This window comes from Pseudophryne corroboree, chromosome 2 (genome assembly GCF_028390025.1).
Source record: "Pseudophryne corroboree isolate aPseCor3 chromosome 2, aPseCor3.hap2, whole genome shotgun sequence".
Taxonomy (NCBI): domain Eukaryota; kingdom Metazoa; phylum Chordata; class Amphibia; order Anura; family Myobatrachidae; genus Pseudophryne; species Pseudophryne corroboree.
This window is the reverse complement of record NC_086445.1, coordinates 798,639,371-798,660,251: the sequence shown is the minus strand read 5'-3', so window position 1 is coordinate 798,660,251 and position 20,881 is coordinate 798,639,371. Positions and strand designations below refer to the sequence as shown.

At 47.6% G+C, this 20,881-nt stretch overlaps 1 protein-coding gene across 5 annotated transcripts in view; it reads right to left on the bottom strand.

Moving 5' to 3' along the window:
* Window positions 1-20,881, bottom strand: part of DDX3X (DEAD-box helicase 3 X-linked) — an 89,208-nt gene that overhangs the window by 26,439 nt on the left and 41,888 nt on the right. The window lies entirely within an intron of this gene.

Sequence of the window (20,881 nt, the reverse complement as noted above, 5' to 3'; positions counted from 1 at the left end):
GTGAAAGTATTTTGAGCATGCTGGCAGAATTAAGCTGATCAGAGACATGCCTATCTTCACAATGCAGTGCCCTGTTTTTTCTTCAGTCAATGAAAGCCCAGACTAAAGCATCACAAGTTTGCAGCACCGAACTACATTTTAAAAATGACAGTTTTAGAAGTCCAACTACAGATTAAAATACACACACAAAACAAGGAACAAAGGGCTTAGGGAGCCAGTAAGAACTGGGCAGTTAAGAACTTCAAAATCTATAAAGAAGCTACTATACATTCCTTCTAGGTAAAAGTTGCAATGCCTTGTTGGATCTTGAAATTTTTGCAATCTTACATTTGTGGTGTAATCTTATTCTTCTATTAAAGGCCAATCACAAAAATTTTTAAAAAATAAAATAAAAATAAAAAAGTCTTGGGTTTATGATTAGGAAGTCAGATGTGCAATTTAAACACTTCCTGCTTACATTAACAATTATAAATTAATAAGCACTTTTCAAAGTTATTTGGAGTTTAGTGGATGTTTAAACTGTTAAGGAGAGAAGGTCATGATATTTTTATGTTTTACCTAACCCTGCGTGTTGGACATTATCTCATTACATGTCTGATGACCCCACTGTCCTGCACCCCCAGGAATTCTCTTTTCCTAGATATCATGTATTCTACTAATACACTTGCTCTTCAATCAATATATTTTTAAACAAAACTGTTTAAACCAGGTTTTTTTTAAATTAATGTTTTAATGAAAACAAATCCAGCTTATAATAATACTGTGCAACGTTGCTATGTATTAGAAACCATTAAAACATGGTTCAGCAAGGTTTCTAACATGAAGGGGGGGAATTCAATTGCTTTTGGCATCTAGATTTCAAATCTAAACAGGACTGTTTAGACACCCAAACAATTGGCAGCGTTAAGTTGTGTTTGGGCACCCATGCATATCACTTCCAAACACACAGGGTTTAGCCACGTAGAACTGCTAAGCCAGGCTAGAGTCATGCTTTGGGCATCCAAACACGTTTTTCTTGCTCCTCAAGGGGCTGCAAGAAGAAAACATGTCTTCTGTGCCTAATGGGCACCCGAACAGCAGTACTGAACTGCAGCCATCAGGCGCCATCCAGTGGCGGCTGCATAAAAACTATTTCATCCAAAAATAAGGTTGATAGAATTTTAAATATTTCAATAAAAACCTATTTCTCTAGCATCCATAAGGGATATTGGGGACACATTAATACAATGAGTATAGACGGGGTCCAAAAGGAGCCAGCGCACTTTAAATTTCTTCCACTGGGTGCGCTGGCTCCTCCCCTCTATGCCCCCTCCCATAGGCAGTTTAGAAAAGTGCCCTCAGGAGGAGATGTACACTCTGGAGCTCCAGAGAGATTTGTTCAATTTATTTTAACTTTATTATTTTCAGTATGCTGTTTGGGCAACAGCATGCCTGCACCGTGGGAGTTAGAAGGGGAAGGGGGTTCAGCGGGGCACTGCGCCTTAGATGTCGCACACCCCTAACGCTGCCTGAAGGTGATAGTTGGTGGTGAGTACACACCGGGGGCCCCCACGGTTCATGGTGCGGCAAAAGCACGGTTGAGGCATACGGGTCCCTCCTGGGGGGGACCCGCTATAGCCCCTGAGTGACACTGGCTGACATTAACTGTACTTAACATTTATGTGATACTACAGCGTATTTAGGAGACATAGCCAGTACAAATACGTAAAAGTAGCTCTGGCACCATTACGGGGGGCAGAGCTATATCAGAGCGGGCTTAGCGGCATTTTGGCGCCTTCCTCTGCATAAGCAGCAGCCGCCTCACACAGCTCCTCTGTCACACGCTGGATCACTGGTACAGGGTGTTTGAGTAGGGGGGAGAGCGCCGCTATTTGTGCACAATATTCCTCTAGGGCAGTAATTGTCAGCCTTTAACTCTCGGCACACCAAACAATATTTTAAAATTGCCAAAGCACACCATCAGTTCCCCACAAAAAAAACCACACACATTGGCCCTCACAGTAAAAAATAATAATCCATACATTGTTTTTTCTGTGAGGGCCAATCGCATTGCTCCCCACATAAACCATGTTGCTCCCTACATAAATTATTCCCCCCCATAAATCCTATTGCCCTCCACAGGAGAAATAAAATAACTATTAACCCCTTCCTGTCAGCTGTCCTCCCTGTCCCTCAGTGGTGAGGGATGTTCATAGTGGAGTGCTGCAAATACTGAGCAGTGGGCGGTCAGGCAAGCGTGGATGAGGGTGGGAACTGGAAGATGTGTATGCAGGCGAGTGGGCTGGCTGGGTGGTGAGACGCGGTGGAAGTGACCTATGATGTCACACCGCCACATCTTCAAGGCATAGGTCACAGGCAGGGCACAACTGATCCTAGAAGAGCCTGGGCCACAGTTTGCTCTAAAGGTGCAGGCAGCAACCGACTCCGCGGCACACTAGAGTGCCACGGCACACTGGTTGAAAAAGCCTGCTCTAGGGGAATCCTAGTTCGAGACAGTTTAACCGATATATCTATATAAAACCACTGACCGCATCACTGGGGCTCTGCAGCGATCGTGTGCTGGTGTCCTCTTACTATTTGTCTCCTCTCACATGCAATAGGGCAGGCTTGTTTGTAACTCAGTCTGTGTTGTATGTGTTCGTGTTACTCCATAATGGCAAAACAAAAATGATGCAGTGTATGTAATGCCAGATTCTCTCCTCCCTCATCTGGCTCCTTATCATGTGAGCAGTGTAGTCCAAAAAGGCGGTACTCCCTGCCTCAGGATCCTTTACAGTAAAGGACTCGGGGGATAGGAAAATTGAGGCCACAATAAAATCTATCTACACTGCTGCAGGTGTATCTCAAAGACCAGTCATTGCAGGTTGCTGGATGACATGCAATTCATTCCTGGGCTACTCAAATTCAGTATGGTCTCTCGGGGGATATGACCCTGGTTACTACAGTTACTTTCCTCAAACACATTCAGGACACTGCTAGAGTCCTCTGATTTCCTAAAAGATTGCCAATATTAATGCTAGGACCACTGCTATGGCTGTATCTGTATGCAGAGCCATATGGTTGCGTCCGTGGATTCCAGACGCTGACTGCAAACGCAATGTGGAATCTCTTCCCTTTACAGGTGAATGGCTCTTCGGAGGTGAATTGGACGCATGGATTTCCAAGGCTACTGCTGGAAAATTCATGTTTCTTCCCTCTGGGGATCCCCCTGCTAGACGTACCTACCTGGGACAGTCTACCCATTCCTTTCAGTCCACCAGATTTCGATCAAGATCCAGGGGTGCTTCCAACGCAGCTAGAGGCACCAAAGGTAAGCCTAAGAAACCAGCCGTTGCAGGCTCTCAGGAACAGAGCACCAGTTCAGCATAACAGTGCTCGCCTTCCCTGAGAGAATCCTGTGGTGGGAGCTCAGTTATGTCACTTCAGCCACATCTGGGAAGGTTCCTGCCAGGATGTCTGGGTAAGAGACCTCATCTCTCAGGGTTACAAGCTGGAGTTAGACAGTGCTCCTCCCCAACAATTTTTCCAATCAAGCTTACCAGCTTTGGAAAATGTGTTACGCTGCTACTGGCCATCTCAAAGTTGGCCCAGTCCCAGGTCATTGTTCCAGTGCCCCTGCATCAATAGGGACAACGTTACTACTCCAGCCTATTCGTAGTAACAAAACCAGACAGATCTGTGAGACCCATTTTGAATCTGAAGTCCTTGAATCTTTACCTGAAGGTTTCAAAATCAAAATGGAAAGCGGTGATTGCAGGCCTGGAACCACAGGAATTCCTGTTATACCTGGATATCAAAGACCCCAGAAGTCCTACTTGGACCAGTCTCAGCGGCTCCTGTTTCTGGGTATGCTACTGGATACTGTGGCACAATGAGTATTCCTCCCAGAGGACAAAGCAAAAACGCTCCAGGAAATGGTTCACATGGTTCTCCGACCTGCTCAAAAATCCATTCTTTGCTTAAAATTGTTGGGAAAGATGGTGGCCTCGTACGAGGCGATACAGTATGGAAGGTTCCATGCCAGACCCTTCCAATTGGACATCATGAACAAATGGTCCGGGTCACATATCCAGAAGCTGTCACCCCAGGCCAGGATCTCTCTCCTGTGGTGGCTAGTCTTCCAATCTACTGGAAGGTCGGCACTTCAGGATTCAGTCCTCCTCACGACAGATGCAAGTCTAAGAGGATGGCGAGCTGTCACCCAGGGAGCAATTCCAGGGCAGGTGGTCTGCCCAAGAGGCCCTACTTCCAATCAACATCATGGAACTTCAGGCTATCTGCAATGCTCTGATTCAGTGGCGTACATCAATCGTCAAGGAGGGACAAAAAGCAGGGCTTGCAAGCGAGAAGTGTCAAGGATACGCCTCTGGGCGGAAAGAAATGAGAGCACTGCCCGCAATCTTCATTCCGGGAGTGGACAACTGGGAAGTGGACTTCCTGAGTCACCACCATCTCCACCCAGGGGAGTGGGTACTCCACCCTCAGGTGTTTCAACAGATCAACATGATGGCGTCTCACCTCAACAAGAAGCTTCGGTGCTATTGCATGTAGACCAGAGACTCAGACAAGCACTGACATCGCCTTGGCCTTACCAACTGGTCTACCTATTTACTCCGGTTCAGTTGATCCCAAAAGGTCGGTATCGGTAAGTAAATTATTTTCTCTAACTTACTAAGTGGATGCTGGGGACTCCGTAAGGACCATGGGGATTATACCAAAGCTCCCAAACGGGCGGGAGAGTGCGGATGACTCTGCAGCACCAAATGAGAGAACTCCAGGTCCTCCTCAGCCAGGATATCAATTTTGTAGAATTTTACAAACGTATTTGCTCCTGACCAAGTAGCTGCTCGGCAAAGTTGTAAAGCCGAGACCCCTCGGGCAGCCGCCCAAGATGAGCCCACCTTCCTTGTGGAGTGGGCATTTACAGATTTTTGGCTGTGGCAGGCCTGCCACAGAATGTGCAAGCTGAATTGTACTACAAATCCAACGAGCAATAGTCTGCTTAGAAGCAGGAGCACCCAGCTTGTTGGGTGCACACAGGATAAACAGCGAGTCAGATTTCCTGACTCCAGCCGTCCTGGAAACATATATTTTCAGGGCACTGACAACGTCTAGCAACTTGGAGGCCTCCAAGTCCCTAGTAGCGGCAGGCACCACCAATAGGTTGGTTCAGGTGAGACGCTGAAACCACCTTGGGGAGAAACTGAGGACGAGTCCTCAATTCCGCCCTGTCCGAATGGAAAATCAGATAAGGGCTTTTTCAGGATAAAGCCGCCAATTCTGACACGCGCCTGGCCCAGGCCAGGGCCAACAGCATGACCACTTTCCATGTGAGATATTTTAACTCCACATATTTAAGTGGTTCAAACCAATGTGACTTTTGGAACCCAAAACTACATTGAGATCCCAAAGTGCCACTGGAGGCACAAAAGGAGGCTGTATATGCAGTACCCCTTTTACAAACGTCTGAACTTCAGGGACTGAAGCTAGTTTTTGGAAGAAAATTGACAGGGCCGAAATTTGAACCTTAATGGACCACAATTTCAGGCCCATAGACACTCCTGTTTGCAGGAAATGTAGGAATCGACCCAGTTGAATTTCCTCCGTCGGGCCTTACTGGCCTCGCACCACGCAACATATTTTCGCCAATTGCGGTGATAATGTTTTTGCGGTTACATCCTTCCTGGCTTTGATCAGGATAGGGATGACTTCATCCGGAATGCCTTTTTTCCTTCAGGATCCGGCGTTCAACCGCCATGCCGTCAAACGCAGCCGCGGTAAGTCTTGGAACAGACAGGGTCCTTGCTGGAGCAGGTCCCTTCTTAGAGGTAGAGGCCACGGATCCTCCGTGAGCATCTCTTGAAGTTCCGGTTACCAAGTCCTTCTTGGCCCATCCGGAGCCACGAATATAGTGCTTTCTCCTCTCCATCTTATCAATCTCAGTACCTTGGGAACACATACTGACTGGTACACCCACGGTGTTACCAGAGCGTCTACAACTATTGCCTGAGGGTCTCTTGACCTGGCGCAATACCTGTCGAGTTTTTTAATCATGTGGACGACTTCTGGGTGAAGTCCCCACTCTCCCGGGTGGAGGTCGTGCTGAGGAAGTCTGCTTCCCAGTTGTCCACTCCCGGAATGAATACTGTTGACAGTGCTATCACATGATTTTCCGCCCAGCGAAGAATCCCTGCAGCTTCTGCCATTGCCCTTCTGCTTCTTGTGCCACCCTGTCTGTTTACGTGGGTGACTGCCATGATGTTGTCCGACTGGATCAACACCGGCTGACCTTGAAGCAGAGGTCTTGCTAAGCTTAGAGCATTGTAAATGGCCCTTAGCTTCAGGATATTTATGTGAAGTGATGTATCCAGGCTTGACCCTAAGCCCTGGATATATTTCTTCCCTGTGTGACTGCTCCCCAGCCTCGCAGGCTGGCATCCGTGGTCACCAGGACCCAGTCCTGAATGCCGAATCTGCGGCCCTCTAGAAGATGAGCACTCTGCAACCACCACATGATGGATACCCTTGTCCTTGGTGACAGGGTTATCCGCTGATGCATCTGAAAATGCGACCCGGACCATTTGTCCAGTAGGTTCCACTGGAAAGTTCTTGCGTGGAATCTAACGAATGGGATTGCTTCGTAGGAAGCCACCATTTTTACCCAGAACCCTTGTGCATTGATGCACTGAGACTTGGTTCGGTTTTAGGAGGTTCCTGACTAGCTCGGATAACTCCCTGGTTTTCTCTTCCGGGAGAAACCTTTTTTCTGGACTGTGTCCAGGAACATCCCTAGGAAACAGAAGACAAGTCGTTGGAACCAGCTGCGATTTTGGAATATTGAGAATCCAATCGTGCTGCCGCAACACTACCTGAGATAGTGCTACATCGACTTCCAACTGTTCCCTGGATCTTACCCTTATCAGGGAATCGTCCAAGTAAGGGATAACTAAAATTCCCTTCCTTCGAAGGGATATCATTTAGGCCATTACCTTGGTAAAGACCCGGGGTGCCGTGGACCATCCCTACGGCAGCGTCTGAACTGATAGCGACAGTTCTGTACCATAACCTGAGGTACCCTTGGTGAGAAGGGTAAACTTTGACATGAAGGTAAGCATCCTTGATGTCCCAAAACATCATGTAGTCCCCTTCTTCCAGGTTCGCAATCACTGCTCTGAGTGACTCAATCTTGAATTTGAACCTCTGTATGTAAGTGTTCAAAGATTTTAGATTTAGAATCGGTTTCACCGGGCCGTCTGGCTTCGGTACCACAATAGTGTGGAATAATACCCCGTTCCCTGTTGCAGGAGGGGTACCTTGATTATCACCTGCTGGGTGAATGGCTTCCAAAACTGCCTCCCTGTCAGAGGGAGACGTCGGTAAAGCCGACTTTTGGAAACGGCGAGGGGGAGACGTCTCGAATTTCAATATGTACCCTTGAGATATTACCTGAAGGATCCAGGGGTCTACTTGCGAGTGAGCCCACTGCGCACTGAAATTCATTGAGAACGGGCCCCCACCGTGCCTGAGTTTGTAAGGCCCTAGCGTCATACTGAGGGCTTTTGCAGAGGCGGGAAAGGATTTCTGTTCCTGGGAACTGGGTAATCTCTTCAGCCTTTTTCCTCTCCCTCTGTCACGAGCAGAAAAGAGGAACCTTTTGTCCGCTTGCCAACAAAGGACTGCGCCTGATAATACGGCGTCTTATTTTGAGAGGCGACCTGGGGTACAAACGTGGATTTCCCAGTTGTTGCCGTGGCCACCAGGTCTAAAAGACCGACCCCAAATGTCCCCTTTTAAAGGCAATACTTCCAAATGCCGTTTGGAATCCGCATCACCTGACCATTTTACTGGTAGAATTGGACAACGCACTTATACTTGATGCCAGTCGGCAAATATTCCGCTGTGCATCATGCATATATAGAAATGCATCTTTTAAATGCTCTATAGGCAATAATATACTATCCTTATCTAGGATATCAATATTTCCAGTCAGGGAATCCGACCATGCCAACCCAGCACTGCACCTCCAGGCTGAGGCGATTGCTGGTCGCAGTATAACACCAGTATGTGTGTGAATACATTTTTGGATACCCTCCTGCTTTCTATCAGCAGGATCCTTAAGGGCGGCCATCTCATGAGAAGGTAGAGCCCTTGTTCTTACAAGCGTGTGAGCGCCTTATCCCCCCTAGGGGGTGTTTCCCAACGCACCCTAACCTCTGGCGGGAAAGGGTATACAGCCAATACTTTAAGAAATTATCAATTGTTATCGGGGGGAAACCCACGTATCATCACACACACACCTCATTTTATTTTTCAGATTCAGGAAAACTACAGGTAGTTTTTCCCTCACCGAACATAATACCCCTTTTTGGTGGTACTCGTATTATCAGAAATGTATAAAACATTTTCCATTGTCTCAATCATGTAACGTGTGGCCCTACTGGAAATCACGGTCGTCTCTTCACCGTCGACACTGGAGTCAGTATCCGTGTCGGCGTCTATATCTGCCATCTGAGGTAACGGGCGCTTTAGAGCCCCTGACGGCCTATGAGACGTCTGGACAGGCACAAGCTGAGTAGCCGGCTGTCTCATGTCAACCACTGTTTTTTTTATACAGAGCTGACACGGTCACGTAATCTTCAACAGTACATCCACTCAGGTGTCGACCCCCTAGGTGGTGACATCACTGTTACAGACTCTGCTCCGTCTCCACATCTTTTCTCCTCATACATGTCGACACAAACGTACCGACACACAGCACACACACAGGGAATGCTCTGATAGAGGACAGGACCCCACTAGCCCTTTGGGGAGACAGAGGGAGAGTATGCCAGCACACACCAGAGCGATATATATATATATATATATATATATATATATATATATATATATATATATATATATATATATATATATATACACACACACACACACACACATACACACAGGGATAACCTTATATAAGTGTTTTTCCCCTTATAGCTGCTGTATGTTTTAATACTGCGCCTAATTAGTGCCCCCCTCTTTTTTTAACCCTTTCTGTAGTGCAGGGAGGAGCCAGGGAGCTTCCCTCCAACTGAGCTGTGAGGGAAAATGGCGCCAGTGTGCTGAGGAGATAAGGCCGCCGAAAAGGGGGCGGAGCCTATCACCCGGTTTTCTGTATATTCTGGCAGGGGTTAAATGCATCCATATAGCCCAGGAGCTATATGTGATGCATTTTTTGCCATGTAAGGTATTTTTATCGGTTTTATTGCGTCTCAGGGCACCCCCCCCAGCGCCCTGCACCCTCAGTGACCGGAGTATGAAGTGTGCTGAGAGCAATGGCGCACAGCTGCAGTGCTGTGCGCTACCTTATTGAAGACAGGAACGTCTTCTGCCGCCGATTTTTCCGGACCTCTTCGCTCTTCTGGCTCTGTAAGGGGGCCGGCGGCGCGGCTCCGGGACCCATCCAGGCTGAACCTGTGATCGTCCCTCTGGAGCTAATGTCCAGTAGCCAAGAAGCCCAATCCACTCTGCACGCAGGTGAGTTCGCTTCTTCTCCCCTTAGTCCCTCGATGCAGTGAGCCTGTTGCCAGCAGGTCTCACTAAAAATAACAAACCTAAACTAAAACTTTCACTAAGAAGCTCAGGAGAGCCCCTAGTGTGCACCCTTCTCGTCGGGCACAGAAATCTAACTGAGGCTTGGAGGAGGGTCATAGGGGGAGGAGCCAGTGCACACCAGTTAGTCCTAAAGCTTTCTTTAGATGTGCCCAGTCTCCTGCGGAGCCGCTATTCCCCATGGTCCTTACGGAGTCCCCAGCATCCACTTAGGACGTTAGAGAAATTATATATATATATATATATATATATATATATATATATATATATATATATATATATAAATAATATATATATATATATATATATATATATATATATATATATATATATATATATATATATATATATATATATATATATATATATATATATATTAATTATATATTATATATTATATAACAGACCAATTGGCAACACATTGAATTCAGCCTCAGCGGTAAAATGATTGAGGTCTGACTTTACTAAATAGGGACAGCAGTGCTGTAGAAAATGGTGGCAATAGATCAGAACAAATTTCTTTCCAACCAGTTGGCTGGATGGAATAACTGCAGTGTGTTGGGAGCTAACGATAGTCATTTGCACACACTGAAAGGTTTATCCAGCTACTTGGGGTAAGAGAAAAAAAATAAGAATTTACTTACCGATAATTCTATTTCTCGGAGTCCGTAGTGGATGCTGGGGTTCCTGAAAGGACCATGGGGAATAGCGGCTCCGCAGGAGACAGGGCACAAAAGTTAAGCTTTAGGATCAGGTGGTGTGCACTGGCTCCTCCCCCTATGACCCTCCTCCAAGCCTCAGTTAGGATACTGTGCCCGGACGAGCGTACATAATAAGGAAGGATTTTGAATCACGGGTAAGACTCATACCAGCCACACCAATCACACTGTACAACCTGTGATCTGAACCCAGTTAACAGTATGAGAACAGAGGAGCCTCTGAAAGATGGCTCACTACAACAATAACCCGATTTAGTTAACAATAACTATGTACAAGTATTGCAGATAATCCGCACTTGGGATGGGCGCCCAGCATCCACTACGGACTCCGAGAAATAGAATTATCGGTAAGTAAATTCTTATTTTCTCTATCGTCCTAGTGGATGCTGGGGTTCCTGAAAGGACCATGGGGATTATACCAAAGCTCCCAAACGGGCGGGAGAGTGCGGATGACTCTGCAGCACCGAATGAGAGAACTCCAGGTCCTCCTTAGCCAGGGTATCAAATTTGTAGGATTTTACAAACGTGTTCTCCCCCGACCACATAGCCGCTCGGCAAAGTTGTAAAGCCGAGACCCCTCGGGCAGCAGCCCAAGATGAGCCCACCTTCCTTGTGGAATGGGCATTTACATATTTTTGGCTGTGGCAAGCCTGCCACAGAATGTGCAAGCTGAATTGTACTACAAATCCAACGAGCAATAGTCTGCTTAGAAGCAGGGGCACCCAGCTTGTTGGGTGCATACAGGATAAAACAGCAAGTCAGATTTCCTGACTCCAGCCGACCTGGAAAACTATATTTTCAGGGCCCTGACAACATCCAGCAACTTGGAGTCCTCCAAGTCCCTAGTAGCCGCAGGTACCACAATAAGCTGGTTCAGGTAAAACGCTGACACCACCCTAGGGATAAACTGGGTACGAGTCCGCAGCTTTGCTCTGTCCGAATGGACAATCAGATATGGCTTTGTGAGACAAAGCCGCCAATTTTGACACTCGCCTGGCCGAGGCCAGGACCAACCGCATGTTCACTTTCCATGTGAGATATATCAAATCCACAGATTTGAGTGGTTTAAACCAATGTGATTTTTGGAATCCCCAAAACTACGTTGAGATCCCCCAGTGCCACTGGAGACATCAAAAGGGGTTGTATATGCAGTACTCCCTTGACAAACTTCTGGACTTCAGGAACTGAAGCCAATTCTTTCTGGAAGAAAATCGACAGGCCGAAATTTGAACCTTAATGGACCCCAATTTGAGGCCCATAGACACTCCTGTTTGCAGGAAATATAGGAATTAACCTAGTTGAAATTCTTCCGTGGAGCCTTCCAGGCCTCACACCATGGAACATATTTTCACCTAAACTGTGATAATGTTGTGCGGTCACCTCCTTCCTGGCTCTGACCAGGGTAGGGATGACCTCTTCCGGAATGCCTTTTTCCCTTAGGATCCGGCGTTCACCCGCCCCTGCGTCAACGCAGCTGCGGTAAGTCTTGGAACAGACATGATTCTTGCTGAATCAAGACCCTTCTTATCTCTTGAAGTTCCGGTTACCAAGTCCTTCTTGGCCAAACCGGAGCCACGAGCATAATTCTTACTCCTCTCCTTCCTATAATTCTCAATACCCTGGGTATGAGAGGCAGAGGAGGGAACACATACCCGACTGGTACACCCACGGTGTTACCAGAGCGACCCAGCTATTGCCTGAGGGTCTCTTGACCTGGCGCTTCAGGTGGGACGCCATCTTATGACCACCTTTGGTCTTTCCCACGGTTTACAATCATGTGGAAACTTCCAGATGAAGTTCCCACTTTTCCGAGTGGAATTCATTCCTGCTGAGGAAATTCAGTTTTCCACTCCCGGAATGAACACTGCTGACAGTGTTATCACATGATTTTTTGCTCAGCGAAAAGTTCTTGCTGTCATTGCCCTCCTGCTTCTTGTGCCGCCCCGTCTGTTTACGTGGGCGACTGCCATGATGATGTCCGACCAGATCAGCACCGACTGACTTTGAAGCAGAGGTCTTCCTAGGCTTAGAGCATTGGAAATTGCTCTTAGCTCCAGTATATTCATGTGGAGAAAAGTCTCCAGACTTGACCACATTCCTTGGAAATTTCTTCCCTGTGTGACTGCTTCCCAGCCTCTCAGGCTGGCATCCGTGGTCACCAGAACACAGTCCTGAATGCTGAATGTGCTGTCCTCTAGAAGATGAGCACTCTGCAGCCCCCACAGAAGAGACACCCTTGTCCTTGGAGACAGGATTATCTGCTGATGCATCTGAAGATGCGATCCGGACCATTCGTCCAGCAAATCCCCCTGAAAATTTTTTGCGTGAGATCTGCCGAATGGAATTGCTTCGTAAGAAGCCACCATTTTTCCCAGGACTCCTGTGCATTGATGCACTGATACTTGGCCTGGTTTTAGGAGGTTTCTGACTAGTTCGGATAGCTCCCTGGCTTTCTCCTCCAGGAGAAACACCTTTTTCTGGACTATGCCCAGAATCATTCCTAGGAACAGCAGACGTATCGTCGGAAAAACGCTGCGATTTTTGGAATATTTAGAATCCACTCGTGCTGTCATAGAACTACTTTAGATAGTGCTATTCCGACCTCCAACTGTTCTCTGGACCTTTCCCTTTTCAGGATATCGTCCAAGTAAGGGATAATTAAGATGCCCTTTTCTTTGAAGAGAATCATCTTTTCAGCCATTACCTTGGTAAAGGCCCGGGGTGCCGTGGATAATTCAACGGCAGCGTCAGAAACTGATATTGACAGTTCTGTACCACAAACCATAGGTACCCTTGTTGAGAAGGGCAAATTTGGACATGGAGGTAATCCTTGATGTCCAAGGACACCATATAGTCCCCTTTTTTCCGGTTCGCTATCACTGTCTGAGTGACTCCATCTTGATTTGAACCTTTGTATGTAAGTGTTCAAAAATTTCAGATTTAGAATATGTCTCACCAAGCCGTCTGGCTTCAGTACCACAATATAGTGTGGAAGACTAATACCCTTTTCCTTGATTGTAGGAGGGGTACTTTGATTATCACCTGCTGGAAATACAGCTTGTGAATTTTTTTCCCAATACTGCCTCCCTGTCGGAGGGAGCCTTTGGTAAAGCAGACTTCAGGAACCTGCGAGGAAAAGATGTCTCGAATCTCCAAACTGTACCCCTGGGATAATACTTTGTACGATCTAGGGGTCAACTTGCAAGTGATCCCACTGCACGCTGAGACTCTTGAGACGACCCCCCACCTCACCTGAGTCAGCTTGCACGGCCCCAGCGTCCTGCTGAGGACTTGGCAGACTCGGTGGAGGGCTTCTGTTCCTGGAAAGGGGCTGCCTTCTGCAGTCTACTTCCCTTTCCTCTATGTCTGGGCAGATATGACTGGCCTTTTGCCCGCATGCCCTTATGGGAACGGAAGGATTGAGGCTGAAAAGACTGTCTTTTTCTGCTGAGATGTGACTTGGGGTAAAAAGGTTGGATTTCCCAACTGTTGCCGTGGCCCCCAGGTCCGATGGACCGACCCCAAGTACCTACTTTCCTTTATACGACCATACTTTCATGTGCCGTATGGGATCTGCATCACCTGACCACTGTCGTGTCCATAACATCTTCTGGCAGATATGGACAACGCACTTATTTTGATGCCAGAGTGCAAATATCCCTCTGTGCATCTCATATATATATACATACATACATACATACATACTGCATCCTATTAAATGCTCTTTATCACTAAAATATTTTCAGTCAGGGAATCCGACCAAGCCAACCCAGCACTGCATTTCCAGGCTGAGGCGATCGCTGGTCGCTGTATAACCACCGTATGTGTGTATATATTTTTTAGGATATTACTCCAGCTTCATATCAGCTGGCTCCTTCATTTTATTTTATCTGATTCAGGAAAAACTACGGTAGTTTTTTCACTGCCACATAATACCCATCTTTGTGGTACTTGTAGTATCAGAAATATGTAACACCTCCTTCATTGCCCTTAACGTGTGGCCCTTAATGAGGAATACGTTTGTTTATTCACCGTCGACACTGGATTCAGTGTCTGTGTCGACCGACTAAGGTAAACGGGCGTTTTAAACCCCTGACGGTGTTTTTGAGACGTCTGGACCGGTACTAATTGTTTGTCGGCCGTCTCATGTCGTCAACCGACCTTGCAGCGTGTTGACATTATCACGTAATTCCCTAAATAAGCCATCCATTCCGGTGTCGACTCCCTAGAGAGTGACATCACCATTACAGGCAATTGCTCCGCCTCCTCACCAACATCGTCCTCATACATGTCGACACACACGTCCCGACACACAGCACACACACAGGGAATGCTGTGATAGAGGACAGGACCCACTAGCCCTTTGGAGAGACAGAGGGAGAGTTTGCCAGCACACACCAAAAACGCTATAATTATATAGGGACAACCTTATATAAGTGTTTTCCCTTATAGCATCTTTATATATATGTCTAACGCCAAATTAGTGCCCCCCCTCTCTGTTTTAACCCTGTTTCTGTAGTGCAGTGCAGGGGAGAGCCTGGGAGCCTTCCCTCCAGCCTTTCTGTGAGGGAAAATGGCGCTGTGTGCTGAGGAGATAGGCCCCGCCCCCTTTTCGGCAGGCTCGTCTCCCGCTCTTCAACGGATTCTGGCAGGGGTTAAATATCTCCATATAGCCCCCGGAGGCTATATGTGAGGTATTTTTTGCCAAATAACAGGTTTCCATTGCTGCCCAGGGCGCCCCCCCCAGCGCCCTGCACCCTCAGTGACTGCCGTGTGAAGTGTGCTGAGAGCAATGGCGCACAGCTGCAGTGCTGTGCGCTACCTTAAGAAGACTGAAGAGTCTTCTGCCGCCGATTTCTGGACCTCTTCTCTTTTCGGCATCTGCAAGGGGGCCGGCGGCGCGGCTCCGGTGACCCATCCAGGCTGTACCTGTGATCGTCCCTCTGGAGCTAATGTCCAGTAGCCTAAGAAGCCAATCCATCCTGCACGCAGGTGAGTTCACTTCTTCTCCCCTAAGTCCCTCGATGCAGTGATCCTGTTGCCAGCAGGACTCACTAAAATAAAAAACCTAAAACTAAACTTTTCTAAGCAGCTCTTTAGGAGAGCCACCTAGATTGCACCCTTCTCGGCCGGGCACAAAAACCTAACTGAGGCTTGGAGGAGGGTCATAGGGGGAGGAGCCAGTGCACACCACCTGATCCTAAAGCTTAACTTTTGTGCCCTGTCTCCTGCGGAGCCGCTATTCCCCATGGTCCTTTCAGGAACCCCAGCATCCACTAGGACGATAGAGAAATAAGATTTTACTTACCGATAAATCTATTTCTCGCAGTCCGTAGTGGATGCTGGGACTCCGTAAGGACCATGGGGAATAGCGGCTCCGCAGGAGACAGGGCACAAGAATAAAAGCTTTAGGATCAGGTGGTGTGCACTGGCTCCTCCCCCTATGACCCTCCTCCAAGCCTCAGTTAGGATACGGTGCCCGGACGAGCGTACATAATAAGGAAGGATATTGAATCCCGGGTAAGACTCATACCAGCCACACCAATCACACCGTACAACTTGTGATCTGAACCCAGTTAACAGTATGATAACAACGAAGGAGCCTCTGAAAAGATGGCTCACAACAATAACCCGATTTAGTTAACAATAACTATGTACAAGTATTGCAGACAATCCGCACTTGGGATGGGCGCCCAGCATCCACTACGGACTACGAGAAATAGATTTATCGGTAAGTAAAATCTTATTTTCTCTGACGTCCTAGTGGATGCTGGGACTCCGTAAGGACCATGGGGATTATACCAAAGCTCCCAAACGGGCGGGAGAGTGCGGATGACTCTGCAGCACCGAATGAGAGAACTCCAGGTCCTCCTCAGCCAGGGTATCAAATTTGTAGAATTTAGCAAACGTGTTTGCCCCTGACCAAGTAGCTGCTCGGCAAAGTTGTAAAGCCGAGACCCCTCGGGCAGCCGCCCAAGATGAGCCCACTTTCCTTGTGGAATGGGCTTTTACAGATTTTGGCTGTGGCAGGCCTGCCACAGAATGTGCAAGCTGAATTGTACTACAAATCCAACGAGCAATAGTCTGCTTAGAAGCAGGAGCACCCAGCTTGTTGGGTGCATACAGGATAAACAGCGAGTCAGACTTTCTGACTCCAGCCGTCCTGGAAACATATATTTTCAGGGCCCTGACAACGTCAAGTAACTTGGAGTCCTCCAAGTCCCTAGTAGCCGCAGGCACCACAATAGGTTGGTTCATGTGAAAAGCAGAAACCACCTTAGGGAGAAATTGAGGACGAGTCCTCAATTCCGCCCTGTCAGAATGAAAAATTAAGTAAGGGCTTTTATATGATAAAGCCGCCAATTCTGACACACGCCTGGCTGAAGCCAGGGCTAACAGCATCGTCACCTTCCATGTGAGATATTTTAAGTCCACAGTGGTGAGTGGTTCAAACCAATGTGACTTAAGGAACCTCAAAACATTGAGATCCCAAGGTGCCACTGGAGGCACAAAAGGAGGTTGTATATGCAGTACCCCTTTTACAAATGTCTGAACTTCAGGTACTGAAGCCAGTTCTTTCTGGAAGAAAATCGACAGGGCCGAAATTTGAACCTTAAATGGAGGAAACGACCCAGTTGAAATTCCTCTGTAGGGGCCTTCTTGGCCTCACACCACGCAACATATTTTCGCCAAATGCGGTGATAATGTTTTGCGGTTACATCCTTCCTGGCTTTGACCAGGGTAGGGATGACTTCATCTGGAATGCCTTTTTCCTTCAGGATCCGGCGTTCAACCGCCATGCTGTCAAACGCAGCCGCGGTAAGTCTTGGAACAGACAAGGCCCCTACTGGAGCAGGTCCTTTCTTAGAGGTAGAGGCCACGGGTCTTCCGTGAGCATCTCTTGAAGTTCCGGGTACCAAGTCCTTCTTGGCCAATCCGGAACCACGAGTATCGTTCTTACTCCTCTCCTTCTTATGATTCTCAGTACTTTTGGTATGAGAGGCAGAGGAGGGAACACATACACTGACTGGTACACCCACGGTGTCACCAGAGCGTCCACCGCTATTGCCTGAGGGTCCCTTGACCTGGCGCAATATCTGTTTAGTTTTTTGTTTAGACGTGACGCCATCATGTCCACCTTTGGTTTTTCCCAACGGTTTACAATCAGGTGGAAGACTTCTGGGTGAAGTCCCCACTCTCCCGGGTGAAGGTCGTGTCTGCTGAGGAAGTCTGCTTCCCAGTTGTCGACTCCCGGAATGAACACTGCTGACAGAGCTATCACATGATTTTCCGCCCAGCGAAGAATCCTTGCAGCTTCTGCCATTGCCCTCCTGCTTCTCGTGCCGCCCTGTCTGTTTACGTGGGCGACTGACGTGATGTTGTCCGATTGGATCAATACCGCCTGACCCTGAAGCAGGGGTTTCGCTTGACTTAGGGCATTGTAAATGGCCCGTAGTTCCAGAATGTTTATATGAAGAGATGTTTCCATGCTTGACCACAAGCCCTGGAAGTTTTTTCCCTGTGTGACTGCTCCCCAGCCTCTCAGGCTTGCATCCGTGGTCTCCAGGATCCAATCCTGAATGCCGAATCTGCGGCCCTCTAGAAGATGAGCACTCTGCAACCACCACAGGAGGGACACCCTTGTCTTTGGTGACAGGGTTATCCGCTGCTGCATCTGAAGATGCGAACCGGACCATTTGTCCAGTAGATCCCACTGAAACGTTCTTGCATGGAATCTTCCGAATGGAATTGCTTCGTAAGAAGCCACCATTTTTCCCAGGACCCTCGTGCACTGATGCACTGACACCTGGCCTGGTTTTAGGAGGTTCCTGACTAGCTCGGATAACTCCTTGGCCTTCTCCTCTGGGAGAAAAACCTTCTTCTGGACTGTGTCCAGAATCATTCCTAGGAACAGAAGACGTGTCGTTGGAATCAGCTGCGATTTTGGAATATTTAGGATCCACCCGTGCTGACGTAACACTATCTGAGATAGTGCTACTCCGACTTCTAACTGTTCCCTGGACCTTGCCCTTATCAGGAGATCGTCCAAGTAAGGGATAATTAATACGCCTTTTCTTCGAAGAAGAATCATTTCGGCCATTACCTTGGTAAAGACCCGAGGTGCCGTGGACAACCCAAACGGCAGCGTCTGAAACTGATAATGACAGTCTTGTACTACAAACCTGAGATACCCTTGGTGAGAAGGGTATATTGGGACGTGGAGATAAGCATCTTTGATGTCCAGAGACACCATATAGTCCCCTTCTTCCAGGTTCGCTATCACCGCTCTGAGTGATTCCATCTTGAATTTGAACCTTTTTATGTAAGTGTTCAAGGATTTCAGATTTAAAATTGGTCTCACCGAGCCGTCCGGCTTCGGTACCACAAACAGCGTGGAATAATACCCCTTTCCTTGTTGTAGGAGGGGTACCTTGATTATCACCTGCTGGGAATACAGCTTGTGAATGGCTTCCAGAACTGCCTCCCTGTCGGAGGGAGACTTTGGCAGAGCAGACTTCAGGAACCGGCGAGGGGGAAACGCCTCGAATTCCAGTTTGTACCCCTGCGATACTACCTGTAGAATCCAGGGATCCACTTGCGAGTGAGCCCACTGCGCGTTGAAATTCTTGAGACGGGCCCCCACCAAGTCTGAGTCTGCTTGTAAAGCCCCAGCGTCATGCTGAAGACTTGGCAGAAGCAGGGGAAGGCTTCTGATCCTGGGAAGCGGCTGCATGGTGCAGTCTTTTTCCCCTTCCTCTGCCCCGGGGCAGAAAGGAATGGCCTTTTGCTCGCTTGTATTTATGGGAACGAAAGGACTGAGTTTGAAAAGACGGTGTCTTTTTCTGTTGATGTGAAGTGACCTGGGGTAAGAAGGTGGACTTTCCAGCCGTTGCCACCAGGTCCGAAAGACCAGCCCCAAATAACTCCTCCCCTTTATACGGCAATACTTCCATATGTCGTTTGGAATCCGCATCCCCTGACCACTGACGCGTCCATAACGTTCTTCTGGCAGAGATGGACATAGCACTTACTCTTGATGCCAGGGTGCAAATATCCCTCTGTGCATCACGCATATATAGTAATGCATCCTTCAAATGCTCTATAGTTAACAATATATTGTCCCTATCCAGGGTATCAATATTTTCAGTCAGGGAATCCGACCACGCGACTCCAGCACTGCACATCCAGGCTGAAGCGATTGCTGGTCGCAGTATAACACCAGTATGTGTGTATATACTTTTTAGGATATTTTCCAGCCTTCTATCAGCTGGTTCTTTGAGGGTGGCCGTATCAGGAGACGGTAACGCTACTTGTTTAGATAAACGTGTGAGCGCCTTATCTACCCTAGGGGGTGTTTCCCAACGTGTCCTAACCTCTGATGGGAAAGGATATAGTGCCAATAATTTATTAGAAATTAGCAGTTTTTTGTCGGGAGAAACCCACGCTTTATCACATACCTCATTCAATTCATCTGACTCAGGAAAAACAATGGTAGTTTTTTCACCCCCCACATAATACCCTTAGCGGTATTTGTAGTGTCAGAAATGTGCAATGCTTCCTTCATTGCCGTGATCATGTAACGTGTGGCCCTACTGGACATTACGTTCGACTCATCACAGTCGACACTAGACTCAGTATCTGTGTCTGGGTCTGTGTCGACCCACTGAGGTAACGGGCGTTTTAGGGCCCCTGACGGTGTCTGAGACGCCTGGACAGGCACTAATTGATTTGCCGGCTGTCTCATGTCGTCAGTTTTTTGCAAAGTGTTAACATTATCACTTAATTGTTTGAACACGATCATCCAGTCAGGTGTCGACTCCCTAGGGGGTGACATCACTAACGCAGGCAATTGCTCCGCCTCCACATCATTTTCCTCCTCATACATGTCGACACACACGTACCAACACACAGCACACACACAGGGAATGCTCTGATAGAGGACAGGACCCCACGAGCCCTTTGGAGAGACAGAGGGAGAGTCTGCCAGCACACACCCAGCGCGCTATAGATAGAATATATAAATATATAAATATATTATATATATATATATATATATATATATATATATATATATATATATATATATATATATATATATATATATATATATATATACACACACACATATATACACATATATATATACATATATACACACACAGGGATAACCTTATATAAGTGTTGTTCCCGTATAGCTGCTGTTTATATTGTCATTTGCTGCCAATAGTGCCCCCCCTTCTCTTTTTTTACCCTGATTCTGAAGCAGGACTGCAGGGGAGAGTCAGGGAGCCGTCCTTCCAGCGGAACTGTGAGGGAAAATGGCGCTTGTGTGCTGAGGAGGTAGGCTCCGCCCCTTCACGACATCCTTATCTCCCGCTCTTTTGTGTAAAAATGGCAGGGGTTAAAATACATCCATATAGCCCAGGAGCTATATGTGATGTATTCTTTTGCCACCTAAGGTATTATCATTTATATTGCGTCTCAGGGCGCTCCCCCCCAAGCGCCCTGCACCCTCAGTGACCGGAGTGTGAAGTGTGCTGAGAGCAATGGCGCACAGCTGCAGTGCT